The sequence below is a fragment of the Pipra filicauda genome, unplaced genomic scaffold (assembly GCF_003945595.2).
Source record: "Pipra filicauda isolate LSUMZ 115617 unplaced genomic scaffold, ASM394559v2 scaffold63_size3267554_pilon, whole genome shotgun sequence".
Classification (NCBI taxonomy): Eukaryota; Metazoa; Chordata; class Aves; order Passeriformes; family Pipridae; genus Pipra; species Pipra filicauda.
In genome coordinates, this window is record NW_024104798.1 from 3,084,773 (window position 1) to 3,095,586 (window position 10,814).

A 10,814-nucleotide genomic window follows, 5' to 3' on the forward strand; every position below is an offset into this window, starting at 1 on the left:
GAACCTTTAGTGCTCCAGTGCTGAGAACTGCTCTGATTTTCCTGCAATATTACCTAGAAATTACAAAAAAAACCATAATAAATTGACCTGAAGATACTTTCTCACCTTATTTGTATCTCTGTGTCATGAGGGCCAAAATCCTCTTCTTGCTGCCTCACTCCTCTCTTGTCAATGCCAGGCAAAGGCTGGTGGGGATGATGGCTTTGCCACCTTGGAGACTTGTGACCTTTGGAGGACAAGTGATCCATCTCCCTGTGGGAGACTTGGCATTTTGCCACTGGTCAACAAAATACTGTCCCCAAGTAAATAGTTTTACAAGCAGCAAACGGCAGCCAATGCTTCTGCCTCAGGGCATGACACCGCCCTAAAACTCTATGGTTTGATGTGAGTTCCAAGAGATGCCAAGCAGGAACGTTAATTGTGATGTGTCCCTCTCATTACATTTCCCTAAAACAATCTGCAGGGTTCACTCCAATGCTGTGCTACTTTATCTGAGGGAATTGCGTTCCCTGTGACATGAAACAAACTGCAAAGCAGTTGCCTCATCATTCTGCCTCTAGCAGGTCTTGAGTCCAGCTTTTCAAACCGATTTTTCCCTTTTCACAGTGCATCTGTCAAGATCCCGCTCTGGAAAAGAAGATCAGAGCAAATGGGGGCTGAGGAGAACAAAAGCTGACCCAAACCTTTGACCTAAACTTAACATAAAGCCAAATGAAACCTTAGAGGTTTGTAAATGTTCATGAAACATTTCCACCTCCTGCTCCCCTCTCCTTTATCTTCGGTTTCTTTATACTTCTACACTTACTGTTTCTAATTGAAAGTCTAATGTAAAGCCCTACTAAATTAATGGAAAGACTTTCACCGATTTTAGCGCCTCTTGATTCAGCCTCCCAAAGAAAGGAAATAATTTCTTTAATGAAAGTGTCTTTAAACTTAAGAGAAAACAAAAGCCGAAAAGAGATAAGGAAAAGCAGAGGTCAAATGCAATTTTCCAGCTAGCAGCACATGTTCTTGATCTGAACCACGCCCATAAAATTGCTATGGATATTGTTAATCCAAGGGAAAAAAAAATCACTGTACAGAAACAGAGAATTGCTGAGTTAACAGTGAACTGCTTTAATAAGCTAAAACGTCTGTCTGCAAAAACTGGGAATTTTACCATCCTTTACTATTGGTTTGTGCTGTAGAAGCACACTCCTGGTGATCAGCTGACATTTATCATCTGAAGTTTCCATTTGCATCCATGAGTTTGACTCTTTCCCTTTGTACCGAATTTGCAGCCAAAATGTTCATCACATGAAAACTTTATTAGGAAAATAACTGTGCTACTGACACTGCTTTAAACATTCGAGATGACTCTTTTCAGAAGGGGATAGAAATGTGCCCTAGAGCTTAATAACACCTGAGCTCCCCTGAACGATGCATTAGTTGATCAGAATAAGAATATGCTTGTCCAAGTTATATTCTGGATTTATGGATGAGGGACTTAAGGAAGGTTGGTGAAACCAGCTAAAACAAAAATTAAGATGTGGCTTTTCTGGGAAAGTTGTAACACTCTCTTTTGGCAGTGACAGTCCCAAAGGATTGGTGTTGCTGGTTCAGAGCTTGGTCTCTAAAGTACTGACCTGCCTCAAGCTCCTATTTTGCACATATAAATTGAATGTTTCCTGTGTGCAGACTGGTATGGCTGCATATTTTACTTGTGAATACATGCACAGCTTATCTAGGGAATTATTTCCCAATATTTGTCAGGCAGTTTTGGTGTTCACAGTCATAGGTAGATGCACACGGAGCAATGTGTGCTCCAGAGGTTGTTACTTGGTCTTAATGGAAAATACAGATGTGGGAAATGGTCCTAGGAATATGCTGCTAATAAGCATCTACTGCTTGCTCATAATGTTTCTATAAGTGAGCATTATTTTATTATTATTTATATGCAAATTTTACACAACATAGGGGGGGTTTTGTCATTCTCTCTTTTTCATTATTTTCTTTTTGTCTTCTCTTTGTTTTTTTCCCTCCTCTGTCCTCCCAGATTTTCTGTTTCTGAACTCCTCCAAAGTTTTTTCCAGTGTCAGGTCTGGACTCTCTGGTCTGTGCAGCCATGCACTTGCTGTCTCTCTCAGAGTGTCTGACGGCATTGATGGCACCTTGTTGGGAGACCCCTGACCAAAATGCTTGCTGCCTTCAGAGCTTCTACTGGGTGACTTTGCCTTTGGAGATTTGAATAGTCCTGTCCAGGCACTAACTCCTGAAAGGAAATAAAGACCTTAACCCAAAGGTGCAGGTTGAGGTCCATGGGCCATCCAGTGTAGGGTGGAGTAAATCCTCTGGACAGAGAGGTCAGGCAAAGAAAAAAATTATCCTATTTGCTTTTTTCCAATCCAAGTTAGAGGAGGAAAATTCTATGTGTTGGCCTAGTGACAAATCTTTTTCGACTGTCAAAACTTAAAAACTTTCTCCCAACACATCTTGGATCCACTTTTTCATTGGCTGCAATGGCTCCACTGGTGTGGTTTTCATAAATACTTCATCTATCTGTTTCTAGAAACATTCAGGGCATGAATTACTGGAAATGAAGCAAAATGTACCAGACATAAACTCAGCGCATCCTCTGTAGCTCATATTCTCTGAAGACTCATTTGTCCTTTTCCTCCTTTTAGATATTTCCTCTCTTCTTTCTGGCCTGTTCTCATTATTTGTTTCATCAGCCATTTGTTATACAACTCTTGGCGAAATACCAGGGAAGTCTTCCTGACCGTGAACTGGGAAGAGCTTTTTTAAGGGAACAACAACAGTTTCTTTACTTGGGAGAGCCGAAAACAAGACAAGCCCAAATATTACCATTGCTGAGACAAAGTTTGTGAGGGCAGCGATGTGCTTTATTGGACTCAGTTGTGCAGCTGCTGAAGCTTGTCCTGTTGGGATTTTTCTTGGATTTTTAAAAGTTTTAAGGTGTGATTTCTCCCTGTGAAATCTGCCTCACTGCTGTGACAGTGGTCAAGTAGGCAGTGATGGAGGGATGGACTGCTGTCGCTATCTGGTGGGAACTGAGCTCCATCTGTGTGGCTCTGTGAAGATTGTGGGTCTTCTCATCTAGACGTGGAGATGCCTTTCTGGCTACAGGCAGGCAGCCCAGACAGTCATTAAAACAAGTAAACTGCATGCTTTCATCTCTCTTGAGTCCACAGCTTCCTCAGCCCAGACGAGATGGCCTTAGACCCAGCCTGAGCCTCAATAAACTTTTCACTTCTGCAGTTTCACCGAAAGTCTGACTTTGCACTGGGATTATTCTGACATTCATTTGCTTCAGGGCTGTTGGGTTCCTCTCTGTCTCCTCTCCAGCTGAAAGTTTATAGCTGAGCTGCGCAAGCATGTCCTAAATTCAGAGCAAACTGAAGGAAAGGCAGCTCCAGCTGCAGCTCACAGCCTGCCAGAGAGACTCCCCTGACAGGTCTCCAACAAGCCTGTTACTACAAGTTCGCCCCAACCAGCAGTCCTGGACAAAGCAAAAATTTGCATGAAGTTCATATTAGTTCAACATTAGCTCACGTTGCCAGCAATTCAGTAGCTCCTTCTCACTGCTTGAATCTTGGTTGAAAGATTTATGTGCGCTTGCCATGCAGCCTCTCTGAGAAAGTTGTGAAAGTGGGCAAGCATTTAGTTTCCACAAATACCATGGTACAGGTGAGTTGTATAATGTCTTCTGGAAGAACTGAAGATTTTAAGTCCTAATGTATAGTTGTAATCTCTTCAAGATGTAATAGCATTCTGATTAACTTCCAAAATAGGATAAGATATATAAAATGTAGTTTTATATAGTAATTTTCATTTCCCCTCACTGAATGAGTGAGGTCTTATACCAATTGAATAAACCAATATTTATAAAACTTTTCATTTAAAATAGTTTCTAATGCTTTGACTGTACACATTAAAACACATTTCAAGTGTTTTAAAAGAATTAAAATCCATTCAAAAGCATTTTCTCTCCCTAAAGCACTCTGTGCATTATAGTCTCTGCATTATACCTTCATCTGCTACAGAGACTTCATAGAGCTGAGGATGTTCATGCTAAATAGATTTGGTATTCTGTTCCTTAAGTTTGCTAAAAGATTTTTGCTCAAAAAAAAAAAAAAAGAAAAAGAAATCTATGTCATTCAAATTTCGGAGAAGGGTTGGTTGAAAAATCTCTAATTTAGTTTCTTTTTTAATCTGGAAATTGAGTCAAATTTCAGTGGGTTTTTAATCAATGGTATTATGCAAATATGAGCAACATAGCTGACATTTTCTGTCCTCTGCTAACTTATTGTAGAATATCAAGGATTAATTATTACCTCTCTCCTTGTGCTGGGTGAATTCTGTGTAGTCTAGGATAAGACTAATCAACCAGCCCCAGTCCTTGACTGGATCTGGAGTGAGGCAGTGACTTCTACAGCTCCCCAGCAATTTCTGCAGCACTGTATCCAGTGTCATGGCCTGGTATCTGTTCACACACTGCCTAAGGATGTACCCCCAGCTGCTGGAGAAAAGCCCATTTCCATCCTGCTGGAAGGGGCTTTGCAAAGAGGAAGCAAAACTCCCCCCCATTGCTGCAGAGAACAGACAGTGACTTTGCATGGATGTCCGTGGGAAGGGGCATCCGTGGGAAGGAGTGGCTGCTGCCCAGCCTAGGAATGGGAAGCATGTCCTCAGTGGGAGGCAGCGCTCACGGGGCTCCCGGCTCTCACCATTCAGCATTGTTCAGAACAAATGTAGACACTCTATATGAATGTAAAGCTTAATTTGTGGGTTTTACACCCACCACATTTCTTGGAGTTGACATTTTCTAGAACCTTAGGACCTTTTTATCTTCAGGCTGTTCTTTTCTTTAGGGTATTTTTTTTCTTCATTTTACAGGAAGCTAACAGCTCATGGTTTTTCTTTGACTTAATAAAACAGCATGCAAGCAAATCAACCCACGCTTTAGCCAAAGCAGCTGTGTAATGCTGTCCTCCCCTCAAAGGTGTGCAAACCTGGAAGGCAGTGGGGACACGTGTTCAGTTTGTACAACACAGTGCAGCTGCACCACAACATTGCTCGGGTGGATGCTGAGAAATCTGGAGGAATTCCCTGGGGAAATGTGAACTTGGGGGTGGGGGGGAAGCCCACTTCACCTACTGTTCCACTTTGTGCTGAACAGTGAGAACAAAATGACTTATTTTTCAGAAATTCCTTGGGCCGTCTATGACTGAATGGCACCAGGCTGTTTCTTGCTCCTGATAGCGCCCAAAATGTTCAGGGCATTTTCCAGGTGGAAGAAAGAGCTAAAGAGACACAGAAGAGAGAAGGAGAAGATTCAAGGCAGAAGTTGTTTAGTATTAGTGCAATCTCATTCATTCTAAAATTTCAGCCCTTTGTGATGACTTTCTAGTTTAAAAGAAAAAAAACTGTTGTGCTCTCTCAGGCATACTGAAAAGCTACTTACACCTCCTACTCTGTGGCAGAAGACGCTGCATTAAGATTTGTACCAGGTTTTGACATGAGGTAAGTAATGCTCACCTCTGAAAATCAAAGTAATATTTTCTCTGAGGATGGAAAAAAGATGGGCTAGTCACTCTTTCTCTGGGAATTGCCAACCAAATGCAATAGTCTTGTATTTCAATTAATTGGCAAGTGGGCTGCAGCACAGATTGTTAGGTCCTCTTGTTGGGCATGGGATGATAGCTGTGTGAGGATGGCAGGATTGTTGTCACCTCTTGCTCCACCATCATCAGGTGTGTGGCTTTGGCAGACATCGTGACCCAAAACCCTGAAGGGTCTTTTCAAACCCTGCTGCACCCTGACCTACCACAATCCTTTTCTCAAAGCTGTCTCTTCCTCCTTTACCAGCCAGAATGGTGGATTTGGGTACATGAAGCAACAAAACCAGACAGAACCAGCTGGAAAAAAACAGTAATAGCCCTAGACAGGTGTTGATAGACATTCCTCATTGGCTGAAAGTTTCTTATCTAGTTTCAAGGACACTTTAATTTTCAAATCTCTTTTCCATTGGACACGTACATGTGAAGTCAGGTAGCAGATATAGAGGCTGGCACAAGAATATCCACCGAGGTGCCTGATCTCCATTGTATACCATAATTATAGTAGTGCACACTTTGGACTGACAGCATTTCTCAGCAAAAGAGTACTTTGAAAATATTAATCTCACATCAGCTATTTCTGTTGAATATTGGCTTATTCAGCAGGTGATGTGAGCCAATATTATCATATTTTTATGGACAACAAAACAAAGGGAGAAAGAAAGATTAAGTGACCCACCTAAGGTCAAGCAGTATGTCCAAGAGAAAACCTAGATAAGCTTGGGGATTACTGCCTTCCACTGACTGGGGAATGTCTGCAATAATTCTGAGAACCTAATGTATATGCACCTACAATAAATTAGAAATTATGCTGTCTTAGGTTACTCATTCACCAGTCTAAGAGACATTTTCACTGCATGGTGTTGTAAAAGCCAGCAGGACATGGTGCTTTAGACAGCAACAGCCAGATCCTGCAAAAGAGTGCCATGTTCCTAGATGTGCAAGTCCCCTGGACTTCAGTTTCTTAAAGGAGAGCTGAATCTTCAAGCAGGTGATTAATATAAGTTGTAATGAGCTTGTGATTTGGAAAAAATGGCCAAAGTTTTGACTCTTTTAACCTTGTCTCCTCACTATTGGGCATTTCCCATTCTGTGAGCTGAAAGGGATTTATACTTATGGGACTGCTCCTCAGCTATGAGGATAGGCTACGTGATGAGGAACAGAAGTTGTATGTTCATGCAACTTGTACAGCAACACGTCTTGAGGTAACAGCATCTCTGAAAGTGAACACTGATGTTGGAGAAATTTTAGGAAACTGATTATCCCTTAAACAGTTGAATAAATTTCAGGAGAAAAGAGGTTTACATTGAAAAATTTGCTAATAATAGGGCTAATGTACTTGTATTTGGGGGAAAGAAGCCAGGCCTTTTATTCCTGGATTTTCTTCTCTTGCATCACATTATGAATATCATTCAAGGAAGCAACCTCTGAAGAATATTCTAATTGTTAACTAATTATCTTTCAACAAAAGTGAGCAGGGTCTGAGATTTTACTTGCCTTGGATGTTTAAAGCCAAATTATAAGTTAGGTAATAAAGCAACAGAATCATTCAACACTGATTTACTTGTTTATTTTGCTATAAGAAATGAAATTTTTACTGGAATGGAATTAGGCAAAGGTTTGTTTTCTCATATTCCCCATAGCCTTTTTACACTACTAATATAGCCATATTCATAAATCATATCAGAGTTTTCAAATTTCCTCAGCAGTGACCAAGGCAAGAAACCCTTAACTGCTGAGAGACTTTGAAATTAAATTCAGCTGTAATATCATCATAACTAATCTATGGCAAGTTTCACTACAAAGATACATTTAAAGGAACCGAAGTACATGGTGAGGATAAGACAAAACATGGGTTTAGTATCATGTAGTTATGGCACTAGAAAGATTTATTCTATGTTTCATTACTTTATTGAACATGGCAAACAAGTGTGTTCCCTGGGAGAGAGGATATCTTAGATAATGAAACATATAAATACTAGGCACTCAACCAAGCAAAACAGGGAAAACACTAGATAAGAAATTAAACCTTTATATAGCTGTTAAAGGACTCTTCCCTTTGACATCAGACACATTTATGTGTACGAACATTCATTTAGACATGGGTACTCTCTCTACATAAATGTTTATGTATAAATATACACATGCTTACACATGCATACAACCTCCACTTTAGAACAGACATAATAAATATTATAAGGCTGACACAGACATTATCTGGTGCAATTGGAGCCACATTTCTCAAATGCCCAACATCCCTCAATCCCATTTTCGTCCCACTGCAACTTTTGAACTTCCTGTAAGGTTCATTATGGCAAATTGAGATTGATGACAAAGTGCAACATTTTGAAATTATTAAAGGTATTTGTTTTTCCTTTAATTTCTTTTACCACAGAATGAAAAGGATGAAAAATGATTCTTTTTTCATGGTAATTATATGTCTGACTTCTCAAATTTTATGCAGGCAGAAAACTTCCTCTGAACTCTGTGTGTGTTGGGACCCAGCTCTTAAGTGTCCTGCTTTATCCCACTTCAGCATCGCCATCACCTCTTGTTTGAGATGTGGATTTTCATTCTGCCCTTGCTGCGTAAAACCAGTGAATCATTTCAGGCAGAAGTTAAGGTAAAAGATTTCTTGATATATCTTGTCATGTTCCTATCGATGTTGAACCTTTCAGGATATCTAGTTTCTGAAGGTGACCTTCTTCAGCACTTCTTGCCCTTTCCAACAACTTTTTCATCTACACCCAAGGGTCTAACCCATGACTTAGGCACCGAAGGACCAAGCCTCCCAACATCCTCTTCCTGGCCACTCTGTGTGGTGACATCTTGGATATCAGGAAAAAGTTTTCCACCCAGAAGGTGGTTGAGCACCGTTAACAGGCTCCCCAGGGAAGGGGTCGCAGCACCAAGTCTGTCTGAGTTCAAGAAGTGTCTGGACAACAATCTCAGGCCTATGGTGGGATTCCTGGCGTGTCCTGTATTTGGGCAGGAGTTGAACTCAATGATCATGATGGCTCCCTTCCAACTCAGCATATTCTATGATTCTAAACAAAATGAGTCTCAGCTAAACTCGTTGCACACATCCATTACGTGGGAAAAGCATCAGGATTTCTGTAAATCCAGCGTGGGAATTTATTCATCGCAGCCTCCAGCAACAATGAATTACCCTGATGACTGGTGTAATTTGGAAGCATACACAGCCATAATGAGAAAGTACCGTGGTTTCCTTTAAAGCAATATAGTGGTTATTGCTGATAGTTACTGCCTTTGTGAAGTATTAACGCGTGGTTGTAGTACAGTTGTGCAGTGAAATTACAGGGGCCTGCAGAATGTTACTTAGCAACACTTGCTAACGGTGAGATGGTAATGAAGGAATGGAGGAAAAGAAATACAGAGAGTATTTGAATCATAAAATAAACTGTGGTGTGATGTGAGCAAGCTGTTCTGAAGATAATGATGTTGTCTATTTCTCTTCTTGCCATGTGGATAGGGTAGAAGAACTTAAGACCTGATTTGAAGCAACATATACGAAATATCTAAGTGATAGAAACAACACTACATTATGTTCATTTTTTATCATTGCTGCCTGGGAGAAGTCTCAGAATTGTTGGTCTTTTGAAGATGCTCTGTCATTCCAAACCCATCCTGAGTCACTGGCTGGCCAATTAAAACAATCTCTCCTTTGGAAAGGGAGTTTGTCAGAGTTAAGAATGAAGGCTTCTCTCTACTACATCTATCATCCCATTCATTCATTTACATAACTACGCCAGTGTTAATCAAATGCCTGTAGGCATATTTCTAGAAAAGGGTAAGGCCATAAAAATAAAGGCAGACATATCTAGTTATAGATGAACCTTCCACATGTTGCAGATCTGTCTCAGACAGTTATCTTGGTTTATCTCCACCTGTTTAAATTGGAAAGCTTACAAAAATCCATCTCCTGTGAGATTTCCAAGGTTTCTTGATTTCGTTTGGGTCAGAACTGCCACAAAAAGATGCATTTCTCAGAACACTTCTGAGCTGCTGCCAGGAACAGGGAGTGCTGGACTGTGCCACTTCAAAAAAAAAAAAAAAAAAGTTTTCTTTGAAAAGTCACCAAATTTTATAAGCTTTAAAATTGGCCTAGTTCAGTCTTGGGTATGATTAAAAGAGCTGCCCTGATTTATTGGTGTCAAACAAAGTATGTTTGGGTAGAACATTATTTTGTAATGGAAAAAGTGTCAATGGAAGCGCTGCCTATCAGCACTGCCTGGGCTGGGTGAGAACCGAGCCTTAAACTGTAAGAGTCTCTAAAACTGGAGAAAAGGAAGACTGCTAAAAATGTTGTACCTAGAAGGCCATCTCTTAGTCTCCCAGATAAAGGTGTCTGTGAAGTCAACTTCAACAACATCTGGGGTGCTGGTAATTAAATTACAGCTGATAATTGCCTGCTTTGCGCCTCACCCTGGCCCTGCAAAGTAAATGGAAGCAAGTTTCTCATTCCTATCCCACCAGGAATGCTGAGCCATGAATATGAAGTGATGGTTTGGGGAATGTTTCACAGAAGAAACTTTCCTTATACATGAATTTAATAAAAAAATAATATTCTCCAGTTGGTAACATAGTTGCTTCCCGCAGCCCTTTAATTTTGCACTTTTTCTTTTCCCTTGTAAATGACAAAATAATTTTATTCTGACTGTGTTCTTGTTCTTGCACATTGCCTTACCCAGAGCAGTGCTCTACTGGAGCATCATCACACGAACGTGTCTACTAGGGACTGCCCAGAGAGAAATGGAAAGTCAAATGCAAGTGATCAAGCAGAGCCAACCCAGCTGTTAATAACCCAGTCTGTTTCAGACATACTCGTCCCACCAAAGCTCAGAAAATTGTCATCTTTCTGAGGTATTTTTAAAAGGAGAACCCCTATGCAAAGGGAGACCTTATTAAAACAGTTACCCATGCCCTTCCTGAAACCATGTTTATTTTTCTCCAAGATATGCAACTGAGGTGACTTTTGGCTTTAAATCTGATTTATGACCCTTTGAGATGCCATTGAGGTTACAGTTGAGGCCCTTAACAGGACAAAATTAGTAGCAAATATAAATTTAATTCGGTGAACTTAGGATAAAAATTATATGGAAAAATCAACACCGACAGAAAAACTCTAACATGAAAACTTATCCTGTTCTTATGCAGAGTCCTCTGCACCTATAC

The 10,814-nt window shown here is 40.4% G+C and overlaps 1 long non-coding RNA gene across 2 annotated transcripts in view; it reads left to right on the forward strand.

Moving 5' to 3' along the window:
• Positions 1 to 9,277, forward strand: part of LOC120324657 — a 28,615-nt gene extending 19,338 nt beyond the window's left edge. Inside the window, exons 2-4 of one of the 2 annotated variants that reach the window (XR_005566144.1) lie at positions 5,444 to 5,523; positions 8,083 to 8,241; positions 8,371 to 9,277. This is a non-coding gene — a long non-coding RNA (uncharacterized LOC120324657). The remainder of the gene's footprint in view (positions 1 to 5,443; positions 5,524 to 8,082; positions 8,242 to 8,370) is intronic. The other variant, XR_005566143.1, reaches the window with a different exon arrangement.
• The last annotated feature ends 1,537 nt before the right edge of the window (positions 9,278 to 10,814 follow it).